Source organism: Protopterus annectens, chromosome 7.part0 (assembly GCF_019279795.1).
Source record: "Protopterus annectens isolate FY-2018-M chromosome 7.part0, PAN1.0, whole genome shotgun sequence".
Classification (NCBI taxonomy): Eukaryota; Metazoa; Chordata; order Ceratodontiformes; family Protopteridae; genus Protopterus; species Protopterus annectens.
In genome coordinates, this window is record NC_056739.1 from 1275756779 (window position 1) to 1275775803 (window position 19025).

At 42.8% G+C, this 19025-nt stretch overlaps 1 protein-coding gene across 2 annotated transcripts in view; it reads left to right on the forward strand.

The window, feature by feature from the left end:
- PIAS1 (protein inhibitor of activated STAT 1) overlaps positions 1-19025 on the forward strand; it is a 1566363-nt gene that overhangs the window by 409505 nt on the left and 1137833 nt on the right. The gene's annotated exons all lie outside the window — the stretch shown is intronic.

Here is a 19025-nt window from a genome sequence, read left to right on the forward strand (position 1 = left end):
AGCTAAGTACCCCATTGGGGAAACTTTCTCTTGCTCCTTACTGATGTCAGTAAAAGTTAATAATTGTATTACTTGTGGGAAGCAAATACCTCATAAGGATTTTCACTTGTACTGTATTCCTTGCGTAGGCCCTGACCACGACGTATCTTGCTGTCAGTTTTGTGCTTTATTTAATCAGTGCACTATCCGTCGTTGGTACATTTTTGCTTCTAAATATTTTGGTTCTCGGTTTAATTATCCAGAAATGATGTCGGTTAGCCATCCGACTACCGGAATACCGAAAAAACGCAAAGAAAAAGACAGAGATAGGCAGTTGAGGTCCAAAACTGCCGACAACGCTTCTCCTAAGCCAGTCGCCAGTTTGCCATTACTCAGTGAGGCGCTTTCGCAGCCCCTGATACCTGCCACTTCTGATTCGCAGGCCTCTACTGAGACCCATTCGGAGTCCGGTATGCCTCGAGATGCTTCACATGTGGAACCTGCGGATGTCTCTACCTTGGATGGGTCTGGAGCCGCTGAGCAGGCACCGGCTTCTGAGGGTGTTTTCAGGCCTACAGACTTGCATATTAAACAGACTCCAACTTCAGTATTAAGGCCTAAATCTCGATCTATGTCTAAAAACCGACGCCCAGTCCACATGTTCAAGCCCCTATGCCTAAAAAACAAATGATCAAAATGGCTGAAGATTTAATTACTCTAATTAGGGGTAGTCAACCCCTCTCCCCAAGAGGCCCAGGATTGAACTTGAATATGAATCTTCTGAACAGGACTCTGTTTCTTCTAACTCTTCTGATGGTCTGGATTTGTCTATACCTACTTATGAGGACTCTGATGCAGAGGATTCCATTCCCTCTGCTTCTCCGCCTGATTGGGGAAACTTTACATACCTTAAGGGAGCATTTCCACTGGGAAAGTCAGGATTTCTCTGAATCCAAAAAGAGGCTTAGGGATTTCCTCATCCTTCCTCAGCATAGGCCTTTGGCTATACCTCCTGTACTAGACATTGTTGATGATGTGTTTTCGGAATCCAGTATGGCCCCTGATGTTCATCGTGTTTCACTGTTGCAGTCATGACTGTAGGGTTCTCCCCTGCCGGCAGGCAGTCCTCGGTCGGCCAGAATCCCAAAGTGTGGGTCCGGCGTCAGCTGCTCAGCCATGCTCCCTGACGTCAGAGCGCCAGGAGTACAAAGCTGACAGCGACGCCATGTTCTACAGTCTTTCTTGCCATGCGGTGATAGCAGTTCGCAAGTGCCGGTCGGCTGACTCCTGACAATTTTTTATAAACGTACTTCATTCCGAAGACTTTCTTCTCCTACTCAAAGCTAAGTACCCCGTTGGGGAAACTTTTTTCTTGCTCCAGTCCGATGTCAGAAAAAGTTAATAATTGTATTTCATGTCGGAAGCAAATACCTCATAAGGATTTTCATTCTTACTGTATTCCTTGCTTAGGCCCTGACCACGACGTAGCTAGTTGTCGGTTTTGTGCTAGATTCAATCAACGTACGATTAAATGAAGGTACGATTTTGCATTTCATTACTTCGGTAGGCGTTTTAATTATAAAATGTCGTCGGATACGGTTCCGGCTACTGGAGTTCACAGACGACGCAAGGATAAAGACAGGCCTCCGAGGTCCAAATCAGACTATGTTGTACAAGCAGAGCCAGCTTCAGGTTCGGCCGTCGTCAGTGAGGCGATTTTGCAGCCCCTGTCGTCGGCCATTTCGGAACCGATGGCCGAAACGGACTCCCACAAGGAGCCAACTAGGCCTTTGAATATTTCTGTTGCAGGACCTTCGGATGGGTCCGGAGCCGCTGTGCAGGTACCGGCTTCCGAAGGGGTTTTCAGGCCTACTCAGCTTCTAATAAAGGCAAAGCCAAAGTCAAAGGCAAAGACTCCTTCCAAATCAAAGAATGCAGCCCAGGCCTCTTCTGATCCGGCACCCAAGTCTCAGAAACAGTTAGTTAAGATGGTGGAGGACTTACTTACTATGATTAGGGGTTCACATCCCCCTCCAGATAAAAGGCCAAGGCAGGAAGTGTATTATGACTCCTCTGATCAGGCTTCTATTTCTTCAGTTTCTTCTTCTGACCAGGAATATTCTTTCCCTCCTTATGAGGATTCTGATGCTGAGGAATCCATTCCTTCAGCTTCTCCCCCTGAGGATTTCACTTTTGGGGAAACTTTGCATAAAATGAGGGAACATTTTCACTGGGAAGGACAGGAGTACTCGGAATCTAAGAAAAGACTAAGGGATTTTCTTCTTCTTCCCCAACATAGACCCCTGGCTATTCCTCCTATTTTGGATATTGTGGATGATGCTTTTTCGGAGGCTAACTTAACTCCTGACTCTTTTCCTCCAGCTCCTGTTAAGCCAGACAGATATTATAGGGTTCCTGATTCCCACCAGCTTTTTATACAAGAATCCTACTGCTGACCCTGAAACCATTTCTCAGGGTCCTAAGGGGGTTAAGGCCGCTTCAGCTAAAATCCCCATTCCCACTGAGAAGGATTCCGGATCTTTAGAAAGATGGGGTAAAAAAGTGTACACTTCTGCTACTTTATCTATTAGGGCTTTAAACTGTCAGTTTCATATGCTGAAATACCAGCAATTTCTCCTGTCTGTTTTAAATCAAAAGCTAACTTCCATTTCCGCCTGTGCAGATGATAAGGAATTACATGACTTAATGCATGCCACTGAACAAGTTGGGAAGCATGGTTTACACTGTGGATTTGATGCCTTGGAGGCTTCTTGTAGGGCTGCTGCCTCTGGCACAGTCATTAGAAGGCATGCATGGTTAAAGGAACAAAATACAAAATTTGCCAGATCAAGTAAAAAGCTAAATTATTGGATGCTCCTGTTCAGCATAATGTTTTGTTTGGACCTAAAGCTGAAGAGATGATAAAGAAGATGGAGGACAAGACAAAATCCATGCAAACAGTTAAAGATTTCTTACAAGTACAGCCACCCAGATTTAGTAGGAATTGGCCTACAAAAAATTGGTCCTTTCCCAATTCAGACAGGTCTCAGAGGGGTAGATACAGATGCTCCCGAGGAAGGCCTCAAATGCAAGCCTCTTATAGACCAAGACAGTGGACTGCTTCCACCCCTAGGGGAGGAGAGGACAGGTCACAAGCTCATAGAAAACAGACTCAATGGCTCCCTCTGTTGGGCTGCAGGAACTTCTTGCCTGGAAGCCCCTCTCGGAGGAAAACTTTTTCTTTTTCACCTAAATTGGACTCGTATAACCCAAGACAAGTGGGTTCTGGATGTGGTTTCAAGAGGTTACAAATTCCATTTTCATACCCTACCAAGATCAAGCGGATGGCCAGATCTTCCAAAACATCAATGGTTAGAGGCCTTAAACCAGGTGGAAGCTCTCTTGGCTATGAAAGCCATAGAACTAGTTCCACTTTCAGAGATGGGACAAGGTTTTTACTCAAGGCTCTTTCTAGTCCTCAGGAAGCAAAATTCATGGAGACCCATTCTGGATCTGTCAGTCTTGAACACTTTTCTCGAGATACCAAAATTCAAGATGCTTACTCTACAGCAGCTACTTCCAATGCTGACCAAAAATGCATGGATGGTAACTTTGGATTTAAAGGAGGTATATTTACACATTCCCATCAGGCAGGAATGCAGAAAATACCTCAGGTTCAAGGCCGGATCGAGGCACTATCAATTCTCTGCGCTGCCCTTTGGATTGTCTACTGCACCCAGGGTCTAATGCCTGGCTCCAGTAGTAGCTTATTGCAGACTCAAGGGAATTCAAATTTACCCTTATCTGGACGACTGTCTTATTCAGGCAGACAGCAAGGATGTCTTACTCCAGCATCTAGAGTTTGTTCAGAATCTTCTCAAGTTCCTGGGATTCACTGTAAACATTAAAAAGTCAAATTTGACACCCTCACAACAGATAATTTTTCTGGGTGCTTCTCTAAACACAACAACCCAGATGGCATTTCAGACATACGAAAAACAATTACAGCTGGCTTCAACTTTCAAAACCTTGGCAACATTAACTCAGCTATCTGCAAGGAAATTACTGCAGGCTTTGGGTTACATGGCCTCCTGCATCCTTCTCATACCATTTGCAAGACTACATATGAGGAAAATACAGTGGTACCTAAAAAGTGTATGGTCTCAGCATTGCTACAGTTTAGACATACAGATCACCGTCCTGCCTTGTCTTCAAAAGGAATTCCTTTGGTGGTCCAAGACATGTACTCTAAACAAAGGAAAACCCTTCAGTCTGCCTCCTGCCACTCAGATACTAACCACGGACGCCTCAGATTATGCATGGGGAGCCCATTTTCAGGGCAACTGTCTGCAGGGCCTTTGGACAAAGGATCAGAAGCACCTGCATATCAATTTAAAGGAAATGTTAGCCGTTCAGAAAGCTTTATTGGCCTTCAGGAATCTTCTACAACCAGGACAACTACTGATACGGACAGACAACACCACAGTTATGTGGTACATAAGCAAGGGGGATCTCATTCCTATCCCCTTTGCAGACTAGCCGTGAATCTTTGGAACACAGCTCTAGCTTGCAAACTGGACCTTCAAGCTCAGTTTCTACCAGGGAAGCAAAACTTCCTGGCAGACAGTCTGAGCAGAAACCTGTCGGACCCACACGAATGGATGCTGGACACCGAAATATTCAAGATGATTACAGCAGTCTGGGGATGTCCTCACATAGACCTCTTTGCATCCCACCTCAATCATCAACTACAGATTTATTGCACCAGGACATTCCACGAACTAGCTTGGAAAGTGGATGCACTATCATTCAGTTGGAGAAACCTCTCGGGGTATGCCTTTCCGCCTCTTCCTCTTCTTCCACAGGTATTATTAAAGATCAAACAGGACAAGCCCAAGATGATAATCTTGCTGGCCCCAAATTGGCCTCGACAGTTTTGGTACCCAACACTGAAAAACCTTTGTCTGGAGCCCCCTTAGGTTTTACCACAGACTCCGAACCTTCTGTCCCAACACCAGGGTCAGGTTCTGCACTCCCATGTCAAAACTCTCAGCCTGGCGGCCTGGTTAATCCAGGGTCTATGATTCATTCTGTCCTACCCAAGCAGGTTATGGATGTCATTTTAGAAGCCAGACGTCCTAGCACTAGAAAATCTTATGCAGGAAAATGGAAAAGATTTTGTTCCTGGATGCAGGCTCAGGATTCAGATCCTCTTATTCCTAACATTCCTCTGATTTTACTTTACCTGACAGACCTCTTACATAAGGGTCTCTCTTTCTCTTCCATAAAGATACATGCCTCTGCTATTTCTGCTCATTATAATACAGACCCTCCAATCATTTCCCACCAGCTCATGAGACAGTTTCTCAGAGCTAAGAATTTAAGGCCCCCTAGATCTCCTCCCATTCCTGCTTGGGATCTCAACTATGTTTTGGAAAAACTCACCTTACCTCCTTTTGAGCCTGCTGCCACATCTGACATCAAGTTTTTATCTTGGAAGACAGCCATCCTGTTAGCTCTGACCTCTGCCAGGAGAGTTTTGGAGTTGCAAGCTCTCATGGCTGTGGAACCTTATATTATTTTTCAAGACAGGGTGTCTTTAAGGACTAATCCTACTTTCATGCCTGCGGTGATTTCCAAAGTGGCTTTAAATCAAACTATTCACTTGCCAACTTTTTTCCCCACTCTGCAAAATAAGGGGGAAAGGATCTTGCATTCCTTGGATGTACACAGACAACTACGTTTTTACCTGGACAGAACCAAGGACATCAGGAAATCAGAGCAATTGTTTGTTTCTTATGCTTCAAGTTCCCAAGGTAAAGCTATTTCAAAACAGACCATTTCCAAATGGATTGCTCATGGAATCAGATTTTGCTATTCACATCATGGAAAGCAAATCCCAGGGATTATAAGGACTCACTCTACCAGAGCTGCTGCCACTTCAGCTGCCTTCCTCAGAGGAGTTCCTACCAAAGACATTTTGGAAGCTGCAACTTGGAGTTCAGTGCATACTTTTTCCAAGCACTACAATCTACCTCTTTACTCCAAGTCTAGGGCAGGCTTTGCTTCTGCTGTCTTGCAGGGCCTTTTGCCCCCTCTACTTTATGACCACCTCCCTTTTATTCTGCTTTGGGATTCAACCCTACAGTCATGACTGCAACAGTGAAACACGATGAACATAGTACAGTTGTGTACACTTACCATAAATGTAGATGTTCGAGTGTCTTCACTGTTGCAGTCCGGGTTTCCCTCCCTCCTGTCCCCTCTTATTTTTCTTTTGTGTGGTTCCTTTTTTCACCCTTCTTCTGAGGTGTATTTGCAAAGGGTATGGGATCTTACTCATTTTGGAACACCTGACATCTGGGCAAGAAAAGCTGGAGAACATGGCGTCGGCTGTCAGCTTTGTACTCCTGGCGCTCTGACGTCAGGGAGCATGGCTGAGCAGCCGACGCCGGACCGAGACTTTGGGATTCTGGCCGACCGGGGATTGCCTGCCGGCAGGGGAGAACCCTACAGTCATGACTGCAAAAGTGAAGACCCTCGAACATCTACATTTATGGTAAGTGTACACAACTGTACTATTCCTTGCCTCCAGCCCCTAGCAAACCAGACAGGTACTATACACAAATTCCTTTTCAAAAATCCTGTTGCGGATCCAGAAACCATTTCTCCAGGGCCCAAGGGCATTAAGGCTTCTACTGCTAAAAATCCTACCCCTTCTGATAGAGACTCCAGGGTGCTGGATAGATGGGGTAAAAAAGTTTCTACTTCTGCAACCTTAGCAATCAGGGCTTTAAACTGTCAGTTCCATATGCTAAAATATCAACAGCATATCATGGGACTGCGTAAACAGAAAAGTATGTTGATTTCTGATTGTGTGGAGAATAAAGATTTACAGGATTTATTACATTCAGCTGAACAAGTTGGCAAACATACTTTGCAATGTGGTTTTGATTCTTTAGAGGCCTCATGTATGGCCGCTGTTACTGGGTCTGTGCTTAGAAGGCATGCTTGACTTAAGGAGCAATCTCTGCCTGATCATGTTAAAGCAAAACTTTTGGATGCCCCTTTACAGCAGGACCGCCTGCTTGGCAATAATGCTGAAGAAGTTCTAAAAAAGATGGAAGTTAAAGCTAAGTCTATGTAAACTGTGAAAGACGTCTTACAAGTACAACCCCCTAGATTTAATAGGCACTGGCCAACTAAGAACTGGTCCTTTCCAGCTCTTTTCAGAGACACTGCAGCCAAACCCAGACATTCCAAAAGCACCAGGTTTCAGTCCCAAGGGACTTTCAGAACTTAGCAATGGGGTGCTTTCATTTCCAAGTCTGGAAACAACAAGGCACCACTCTATGGTAAACAGTTTCAATGACTTCACTTCAAAATTACCAAGCACTTACCCCTTAGCCGCCCCTTTGGGGGGGAAACTGGCTCTTCATTCAAGAAACTGGCAACTTATAACCCAGCACAAATGGGTTTTAAATATAGTGACCCAGGGATACAGATTTCATTTCCACACGCTGCCAACTCCAAACAGGTGGCCAGACCTGCCCCCAAATCAGTGGGCAGAGGCTCAGAAACAAGTACTTTCCTTCCTAAACATGGGGTTATTCAACTAGTACCAGAAGAGGAAAAGGGACAAGGTTTCTATTCCAGACTTTTCATGGTACCCAGAAAAGACAAATCATGGCATCCAGTTCGGGACCTGTCTACTCTAAACACCTTTCTGGACATTCCAAAATTCAAGATGCTGACTCTTTACCAGTTACTTCCTATGCTAGGCAAGGATGCCTAGTTGGCAACTCTAGATTTAAAAGAGGCTTACCTGCATATCCCAATCAGGGAATCTACACTTCAAAGCAGGCTGCATGCATTATCAGTTCTCTGCACTGCCCTTTGGCTTGTCTACTGCGCCCAGGGTATTCACAAAGTACCTGGCTCCAGTAATTGCATTTTGCAGGCAAAGAAATATTCAAATATATCCATACCTGGACAATTGTCTAATTCAGGCAGAAAACCAGGCCATTCTTCTAAAACATCTGGCGTTTGTAAAAAGAGTACTAACCTGTCTAGGGTACACCATAAACAAAAAGAAATCTCAGCTGGTACCCTCTCAAAAAATTACATTCCTGGGTGCAAGCTTGAATACAACTGCCCAGATGACTTTCCTTACTCCAGAAAAGCAAATTCATTTGGTGACTTACTTCAAACAGGTGGCCACAAAAACCCTGCTATCTGCAAGACAAATACTGCAAGCCTTGGGGTTCATAGCATCCTGCATTCTTCTAATTCCATATGCAAAACTGCATATGAGGAAACTTCAGTGTTATTTAAAAAGTTTATGGAGTCAACATTGTTACAGCCTGGAAACAATGATCCCTATCATTCCTTGCCTGCGCCTAGAGTTCCTGTGGTGGGCAGAGGCCTGCCACCAAAACAAGGGACTGCCATTCACACCACCCCCTGCCGCCCAAACCCTAACTACAGACACATCAGACTATGCATGGGGGGCTCATCTGGCAGGGAAGTGCATTCAGGGCAAATGGAGCCCAAATCAAATGCACCTTCACGTCAATCAAAAAGAAATGCTAGCTGTACAGAATGCACTTACAGCCTTCAAAGACTACCTTCATCCAGGACATTTACTAATAAAGATGGACAACACCACGGTTATGTGGTACATAAACAAGCAGGGGGGTACACATTTCTACCCCCCTCTGCAGACTAGCCATGGCATTGTGGAACACAGCCTTGAGCTACCAGGTACAACTATAAGCTCAATTCCTGCAAGGAAAGCTGAATGATGTTCATCGTGTTTCACTGTTGCAGTCATGACTGTAGGGTTCTCCCCTGCCGGCAGGCAGTCCTCGGTCGGCCAGAATCCCAAAGTCTGGGTCCGGCGTCGGCTGTTCAGCCATGCTCCCTGACGTCAGAGCGCCAGGAGTACAAAGCTGACAGCCGACGCCATGTTCTCCAGTCTTTCTTGCCGTGTGGTGATAGCAGTTCGCAAGTGCCGGTCGGCTGACTCCTGAGAATTTTTTCTAATCAAACTTCAGTCCGAAGACTTTCTTCTCCTACTCTAAGCTAAGTGCCCCGTTGGGGAAACTTTTTTCTTGCTCCAGTCCGATGTCAGAAAAAGTTAATAATTGTATTTCATGTGGGAAGCAAATACCTCATAAGGATTTTCATTCTTACTGTAATCCTTGCTTAGGCACTGACCACGACGTAGCTAGTTGTCGGTTTTGCGCTAGATTCAATCAACGTACGATTAAACGAAGGTACGATTTTGCTTTTCATTACTTCGGTGGGCATTTTAATTACAAAATGTCGTCGGATACGGTTCCGGCTACCGGAGTTCACAAACGACGCAAGGACATAGACAGGCCTCCGAGGTCCAAATCAGACGATATCGCACAAGCAGAGCCAGCTTCAGGTTCGGCCGTCGTCAGTGAGGCGCTTTTGCAGCCCCTGTTGTCGGCCATTTTGGAACCGATAGCCGAAACGGACTCCCACGAGGAGCCAACTAGGCCTTTGAATATTTCAGTTGGACCTTCGGACAATGCTCCTTCGGATGGGTCCGGAGCCGCTGTGCAAGTACCGGCTTCCGAAGGGGTTTTCAGGCCTACTCAGCTTCTTATAAAGGCAAAGCCAAAGACAAAGGCAAAGACTCCTTCCAAATCAAAGACTGCAACCCAGGCCTCTTCTGATCTGGCTCCCAAGTCTCAGAAACAGTTACTTAAAATGGCGGAGGACTTACTTACTATGATTAGGGGTTCACATCCCCCTCCAGATAAAAGGCCAAGGCAGGAAGTTTATTATGACTCCTCTGATCAGGCTTCTGTTTCTTCTTCTTCTGACCAGGAATATTCTTTCCCTCCTTATGAGGATTCTGATGCTGAGGAATCCATTCCTTCAGCTTCTCCCCCTGAGGATTTCTCTTTTGGGGAAACTTTGCATGAAATGAGGGAACATTTCCACTGGGAAGGACAGGAGTACTCGGATTCTAAGAAAAGACTAAGGGATTTTGTTCTTCTTCCCCAACATAGACCCCTGGCTATTCCTCCTATTTTGGATATTGTGGATGATGCTTTTTCGGAGGCTAACTTAACTCCTGACTCCTTTCCTCCAGCTCCTGTTAAGCCAGGCAGATACTATAGGGTTCCTGATTCCCACCAGTTTTTATTCAAGAACCCTACTGCTGACCCTGAAACCATTTCTCAGGGTCCTAAGGGCGTTAAGGCCGCTTCTGCTAAAACCCCCATTCCCACTGAGAAGGGTTCCAGATCTTTAGAAAGATGGGGCAAAAAAGTGTACACTTCTGCTACTTTATCTATTAGGACTTTAAACTATCAGTTTCATATACTGAAATACCAGCAATTTCTCCTGTCTGTTTTAAAGCAAAAGCTATCTTCCATTTCCGCCTGTGCAGATGATAAGGAACTACATGACTTATTGCATGCCACTGAACAAGTTGGGGAAACATGGTTTACACTGTGGATTTGATGCCTTGGAGGCTTCTTGTAGGGCTGCTGCCTCTGGCACAGTAATTAGAAGGCATGCATGGTTAATGGAACAAAATTTGCCAGATCAGGTAAAGGCTAAATTATTGGATGCTCCTGTTCAGCATAATGTTTTATTTGGATCTAAAGCTGAAGAGGTGATTAAAAAGATGGAGAACAAGGCAAAATCCATGCAAACAGTTAAAGATTTCTTACAAGTACAGCCACCCAGATTTAGCAGGAATTGGCCTACAAAAAATTGGTCCTTTCCCAATTCAGACAGGCCTCAGAGGGGTAGATATAGACGCCCCCGAGGTAGGCCTCAAACGCAAGCCTCTTATAGACCAAGACAGTGGACTGCTTCCACCCCTAGGGGAGGAGAGGACAGGTCGCAAGCTCATAGAAAACAAACTCGATGACTCCATCTGTTGGGCTGCAGGAACTTCTTGCCTGGAAGCCCCTCTCGGAGGAAAACTCTCTCTTTTTCACCTAAATTGGACTCGTATAACCCAAGACAAGTGGGTTCTGGATGTGGTTTCAAGAGGTTACAAATTCCATTTTCATACGCCACCAAGGCCAAGCGGATGGCCTGATCTTCCAAAACATCAATGGTCAGAGACATTAAACCAGGTGGAAGCTCTCTTGGCTATGAAGGCCATAGAACTAGTTCCACTTTCAGAGATGGGACAATGTTTTTACTCAAGGCTCTTTCTAGTCCCCAGGAAGCAAAATTCATGGAGACCCATTCTGGATCTGTCAGTCTTGAACACTTTTCTGGAGATACCTAAATTCAAGATGCTTACTCTACAGCAGCTACTGCCAATGCTGACCAAAAATGCATGGATGGTAACTTTGGATTTAAAAGAAGCATATTTACACATTCCCATCAGACAGGAACGCAGAAAATACCTCAGGTTCAAGGCAGGATCGAGGCACTACCAATTCTCTGTGCTGCCCTTTGGATTGTCTACTGCGCCCAGGGTCTTCACCAAGTGCCTGGCTCCAGTAGTAGCTTATTGCAGACTCAAGGGAATTCAAATTTACCCTTATCTGGACGACTGTCTTATTCAGGCAGACAGCAAGGATGTCTTACTCCAGCATCTACAGTTTGTTCAGAATCTTCTCAAGTTCCTGGGATTCACTGTAAACATAAAAAAGTCAAATTTGACACCCTCACAACAGATAATTTTTCTGGGCGCTTCTCTAAACACAACAACCCTGGTGGCATTTCTGATATACGAAAAACAATTACAGCTGGCTTCAACTTTCTAAACTCTGGCAACTTTAACTCGGCTATCTGCAAGGAGATTCCTGCAGGCTCTGTGTTACATGGCCTCCTGCATCCTTCTCGTACCATATGCAAGACTACATATGAGGAAAATACAGTGGTACCTAAATAGTGTATGGTCTCAGCATTGCCACAGTCTAGACATACTGATCTCCGTCCTGCCTTGTCTTCAAAAGGAATTCCTTTGGTCGTCCAAGGCATGTACTCTAAACAAAGGAAAACCCTTCTGTCTGCCTCCTGCCACTCAGATACTAACCACGGACGCCTCAGATTATGCATGGGGAGCCCATTTTCGGGGCAACTGTCTGCAGGGCCTTTGGACAAAGGATCAGAAGCACCTGCATATCAATTTAAAGGAAATGTTAGCCGTTCAGAAAGCTCTATTGGCCTTCAGGAATCTTCTACAACCAGGACAACTACTGATACGGACAGACAACACCACAGTTATGTGGTACATAAACAAGCACGGGGGATCTCATTCCTACCCCCTTTGCAGACTAGCCATGGGTCTTTGGAGCACAGCTCTAGTTTACAATCTGGACCTTCAAGCACAGTTTCTACCAGGGAAGCAAAACTTCCTGGCAGACAGTCTGAGCAGAAACCTTTCGGATCCACACGAATGGATGTTGGACACCGAAATATTCAAGATGATTACAGCAGTCTGGGGATGTCCTCACATAGACCTCTTTGCATCCCACCTCAATCATCAACTAGAAATTTTTTGCACCAGGACTTTCCACGATCAAGCTTGGAAAGTGGATGCTCTATCTTTCAGTTGGAGAAACCTCTCGGGATATGCCTTTCCGCCTCTTCCTCCTCTTCCACGGGTATTACTAAGATCAAACAGGACAAGCCCAAGATGCTAATCTTGCTGGCCCCAAATTGTCCTCGACAGGTTTGGTACCCAACAGTGAAAAACCTTTGTCTAGAGCCCCCCTGGGTTTTACCACAGATTCCGAACCTTCTGTCCCAACACCAGGGTCAGATTCTACACTCCCATGTCAAGACTCTCAGCCTGGCGGCCTGGTTAATCCAGGATCTTTGATTCATTCTCTCCTACCCAAGCAGGTTATGGATGTCATTTTAGAAGCCAGACGTCCTAGCACTAGAAAATCTTATGCAGGAAAATGGAAAAGATTTTGTTCCTGGATGCAAGCTCAGGATTCAGATCCTCTTATTCCTAACATTCTTCAGATTTTACTTTACCTGTCAGACCTTTTACATAAGGGTCTCTGTTTCTCTTCCATAAAGATACATGCCTCTGCTATTTCTACTCATTATAATACAGACCCTCCTATCTTTTCCCACCAGCTCATGAGACATTTTCTCAGAGGAGCTAAGAACTTAAGGCCCCCTAGATCTCCTCCCATTCCTGCTTGGGATCTCAACTATGTTTTGGAAAAGCTCACCTTACCTCCTTTTGAGCCTGCTACCTCATCAGACATCAAGTTTTTATCTTGGAAGACAGCCATCCTGTTAGCTCTGACCTCTGCCAGGAGGGTTTCAGAGTTGCAAGCTCTTATGGCTGTGGAACCTTATATTATTTTTCATCAAGACAGGGTGTCTTTAAGGACTAATCCTACTTTCATGCCTAAGGTGGTTTCCAAAGTGGCTTTAAATCAAACTATTCACTTGCCAACTTTTTTCCCCACTCCTCAAAATAAAGGGGAAAGGATCTTACATTCCTTGGATGTACACAGACAAGTACGTTTTTACCTGGACAGAACCAAGGACATCAGGAAATCAGAGCAATTGTTTGTTTCTTATGCTTCAAGTTCCCAAGGTAAAGCCATTTCAAAACAGACCATTTCTAAATGAATTGCTCATGGAATCAGATTTTGCTATTCACACCATGGAAAGCAAATCCCAGGGAGTATAAGGACTCACTCTACCAGAGCTGCTGCCACTTCAGCTGCCTTCCTCAGGGGAGTTCCTACCAAAGACATTTTGGAAGCTGCAACTTGGAGTTTAGTGCATACTTTTTCCAAGCACTAAAATCTACCTCTTTACTCTAAGTCTAGGGCAGGCTTTGCTTCTGCAGTCTTGCAGGGTCTTATAGCTGCCCCCTCTACTTTATGACCACCTCCCTTTCTTTCTGCTTTGGGATTCTGTCCTACAGTCACGACTGCAATAGTGAAACACGATGAACATAGTACAGTTGTGTACACTTACCATAAATGTAGATGTTCGAGTGTCTTCACTGTTGCAGTCTGGGTTTCCCTCCCTCCTGTCCCCTCTTATTTTTTCTTTTGTGTGGTTCCTTTTTTCACCCTTCTTCTGAGGTGTATTTGCAAAGGGTATGGGTCCTTACTCATTTTGGAACTTCTGACATCTGGGGCAAGAAAAACTGGAGAACATGGCGTCGGCTGTCAGCTTTGTACTCCTAGCGCTCTGACGTCAGGGAGCATGGCTGAACAGCCGACGCCAGACCCAGACTTTGGGATTCTGGCCGACCGAGGACTGCCTGCCGGCAGGGGAGAACCCTACAGTCATGACTGCAACAGTGAAGACACTCAAACATCTACATTTATGGTAAGTGTACACAACTGTACTTTCTGGCAGACGACTAAGCAGAAATCTCATGGACCCACATGAATGGAAACTGGAACCACGGATTTTCAACATGTTGGGGGAGCCCAGATATAGATCTTTTTGCCTCACCCCAGAACTACCAGTTGGACAAATTTTGCACAAGAACGTATCACAAAAAAGCCTGGAAAGAGGACGCTCTGTCCTTCAGCTGGAAAAACTTTTCAGTCTATACCTTTCCACCTCTGCCTCTGCTCTCCAAAGTTCTACTAAAAGTCTAACAGGACAAACCAAAAATGATTTTGATTGCTCCAGACTGGCCTCGCCAACACTGGTACCCACTCCTACGCAGTCTGTCACACATTTCACCGTGGCACCTGCCTCAGACACCTTCCCTACTGTCTCAGCAGGAGAACCAAATTCTGCACCCTCAGCTCCAAACATTGAATCTTGCAGCTTGGCTAATCATTTAAATTTCCCCTTAGCATCCCTCAGCAAACCTATGATGGATGTCATTTTGGAGGCGAGAAGACCTAGTACTAGAAAATCTTATGCTGACAAATGGAAAAGATTCTGTAATAAAAGCACAAAGAATTTAAGAAAGTAGCTCAACGTAAACAGCAGAAGCAGGAACGTGTGGGTGGAACTAATTTGAAACAAAGCGTTTCTTTTGTACCTTCAGAAGCAATTAGTAGTATGGGAGAATCGGAAGAAGAAACAGCTAATTTTCCTTCATTACCAAGGCCACAGGATCCAGAATACCTACGCAACAATTTTCGGAATCAAAGGGACAGCTATGCAAGAAAGAGAGGGCATATAGACAACTATAGGGATGGGCAATATCAGAGGTATAATAAGCTCCAAAAACGGACTAAATATTAATGTTTGTAATGTGTTGTCATCATTGAAAGATGTAAAAAATATAGGAAATGGTTTTGTTATGAATTTATCAGGTCACAAGCTGTGGCCTGAAGTTTATACCTACGGCTCTTCCTAGGAAGCATGTTACTTATATTGAAGTTTTTCAATTGATACGCAAGTTACATTTATCAAATCTTTTTGAAAAGGATGTGTTTACAGTGACGGAAAATGACCAAAGTGATTTAGAATCGAGTGAAAGTTTTTTTACATGTGATTCTTTCTCTTCAGACTGTGATGAAACAAATGCTTATTGTTTGTTAGGTACTGCAAAGGTACCAGCTAATAGTACTTTTATTCCGCCTTTTAGACATGAGGGAATTTCACATTTTTCAGCGATGGTACATCATTCAGTGGATAATCTTTTTCTAAAATTTTGGAAAAATAAAAATGTTATAAATTATAATTTAAGTAAAAGAGAGTGGCATGCTTTACAGAATTTGAGTTAAAGGAAAGATTTGGTTATTAAACCTTCAGACAAAGGTAATAAAATAGTGGTGCTACATTTTTCTCAATATTTACAAATGTGTATGGACCATTTGAATTTGAGAGAAGTGTATAAAATATGTAGTATTGTGGAATATGAACACACTGTGATAAATTTTAAAGATATTATAATAAAAGGCTACAGACTTGGTTATTTGTCTAAAAAGGATATAGATGTTAAATTTAACACAGATAATTGTACTATGGCTAAATTTTATTGTTTATCCAAGGTGCATAAAGATTTAGTAAATCTACCAGGTCACCCTATAGTGGCAGCTAGTAACTATTTCTTACATAATATTGGAATTATGCTTCATTGTTATTTACCTAAATTTGTAACAACTTTGGATTCTTATATAAAGGACTCTTGATTTTTTAGATAAGATTATACATGTACCATGGGAGAAAGACTGTTATTGGATTGTATTGGATGTTAAGAGCTTATATACAAGTATTAAACATTCAATAGGTATAGATGGTCTTGAATTTCTTTGGGGAAATAGTCCAATGTCTAATTATGTTATTGAACTACGTTTTTTTAGTTTAGTTAATAATTTTTTTGAATTCAATCAGGTAATATACCAGCAAATACAAGGTACAGCTATGGGGGCACCTTTTGCCCCCATGTATGCCAATTTGGTTATGGGCTATTTTGAAATTATTTGTTTTGTATAGGTTAGATTTTTTAATAAGTATGTAGTTCATTATTTTAGATTTATAGATGATTTAATTTTGTTATGTAAGGGAGGTACGGAGTTTATAACAGATTTTGTTAATTTGCTAAATTCTAATCAGGTTTAAAATTTGAAGGTTTACAAAGTGGAGATTCGGTTGTTTTTCTGGATCTAATATTAAAAGGTAATAATGAAGAAGGAAAAATTAATACGAGCATACATAGAAACTTTGGTGATGATGGACACTTTCTGGATGGACATAGTTGTCATCCGAACCATATTTTGAACTCTTTGCCTTATGGGAAGTTACTAAGAGTTAGTAGGTTATGTAATGAGTCTGATATTTTAGAGAGAGAAATTCTTAATTCTTGTCAGGTGTTTAGAAATAGGGGATATACTATAGAAGTTATTAGAAAAGCTTTAGAATAGTTATGTTCCCCGGGAATAGATAAAAGAAATAAAAATGAATATAGTAATAATTCATTGCAAAGAGTAAGAAATCAAACAGGAAATAAGATTTATTTTGTTACTTCATATAATGCACTTTCTGATGATATTATAGCAGTTATAAAATATTACTGGTCCTTCCTGACAAAAGGAAGATATAAATTAAATAATGTGTGGCATTCTCCTTTGATTTCATTTAAGAGGGGCAGTAATTTAAAAGATATGTTAGTTCATGCAAGTTTTTCTTTACTGAGTATCAATATGAGCCATGAAATTATAAGGGTGGGTACTTGGGCATGTGGAAATTGTTCAGTTTGTCCATATGTAGTTAAATATTTTGGCAAAATTAATGGTATAAAATATAAACCAGTAACAGAGTATACTTGTAATGCAGTGGGCATTATTTATGCTCTCAAATGTCCATGCAATCTGTTTTATATTGGAGAGAGCAAGAGGTCTTTTAAGGTTAGACTGCAAGAACATATTTGAGATATCAAGAATAAAAAATTAGAAAGCCCTGTAGCTTCCCATTTTAATGAAATACATGGGGGGACTTATGTGGATTTAAAAGGCTATATTTTAGAACAAGTCACAGCAACAAATGCAATTTGTTTAAAAAATAAATTATTATCTAAAGAAGCAGTCTTCATTTTAAAGTATAATACTTTAACTCCTGGTGGACTAAACCAGGAATGCAATTGGAAATTTTTATTGTAAAATGCTAATAGAATTAGCTAATTGTTTTGGTTGATTTATAGTAATTGATGTACCTTTATAAGAGATGTTTTTCTCTGTTTGTATTATCTCCTGGAAGGCTTTTATGCTGAGGCGCTAGAGAGGTTTTTTGTGCTTTTATTAAAGGATATATTACTGGTTTTGTCGTTTGGAATAATTTTGTTCTACATCTGTGATTTGGAAAAGATTCTGTGCCTGGAATCAATCTCAAGGGATGAGCACAGCATTGCCCAATTTACCTCAGTTTTTGCAATACTTAACTGAGATGCTTCACAAGGGCCTGTCTGTTTCTTCCATAAAAATCCATACCTCAGGCATTTCAGCTCATTACAATACAGACCCCCCCCCTTCTCTCATCCTCTTCTAAAGCAGTATCTCAGAGGGGCAAAAAACTTGAGACCACCCAGGAGAGCTCCAGCCTCTGCCTGGGACCTTAACTTTGTATTGGAAAAACTCACTCTACCTCCTTTCGAGCCAGCTGCTACTGCAGACTTAAAATTTCTTTCCTGGAAAACAGCCGTCCTTTTAGCAATCACTTCAGCTAGAAGGATATCTAAATTACAGGCCCTTATGGCAATGGAGCTTTTCATCATCTTTCATGCGGACAGAGTGTCACTCAGGACCAGTCCATCATTCATGCCCAAGGTGGTATCCAGTGTGGCTCTTAATCAGTCCATTCGTTTCCCAACTTTCTTTCGCAATCCACAGAACAAGGGGGAACGAATTCTGCATTCATTGGATGTACACAGACAACTTAGATTTTACTTGGACTGGACTAAATCTCAAAGAAAATCTGAACAACTGCTGGTAGCATTTGCTGCAGGGGCAGAGGGGAATGCTATTTCAAAGCAAACCATTTCTAAATGGATAAGCCATTGTATTCATTTCTGTTATAAGCACCATGGAAAACCTATCCCCCAGGGGATCAGATCTCATTCCACCAGGGCTGCATCTACTTCAACAGCCTTTCTCAGAGGTGTTTCTACCAGGGATATTCTAGAAGCTGCTACCTGGAGTTCAGTTCATACTTTCACCAAGCATTATCACTTACCAATTTTCTCTAAAGCCAGAGCTGGCTTTGCCGGACCTTATAGCTGGTCTTAATGCTGTATAAATCCATCCTCCCAACCATAGCTTTGGGAATCTACCCAAATGTAATGACTCTAACAGTGAAACACGATGAACATAGTACAGTTGTGTACATTTACCATAAATGTAGATGTTCGAGTGTATTCACTGTTGCAGTCCTGGTTACCCTCCCTCCAGCCCCCTGTTTTTCTGTTACTATACCTCTACTTTCTTTTACTATGCTTAAAAGCCTTTTTGGTGTATTTGCCTTGGTTTGGAGGTATATTTTTGTGTTTTTAAATATGTATATATATTTTGCTCCCCATTGGAGGGGCACCTGACATCTGGGGCAAGAAAAACTGACGTAATGACTTCAGCTGCATGTTTTATACCCCTGACGAC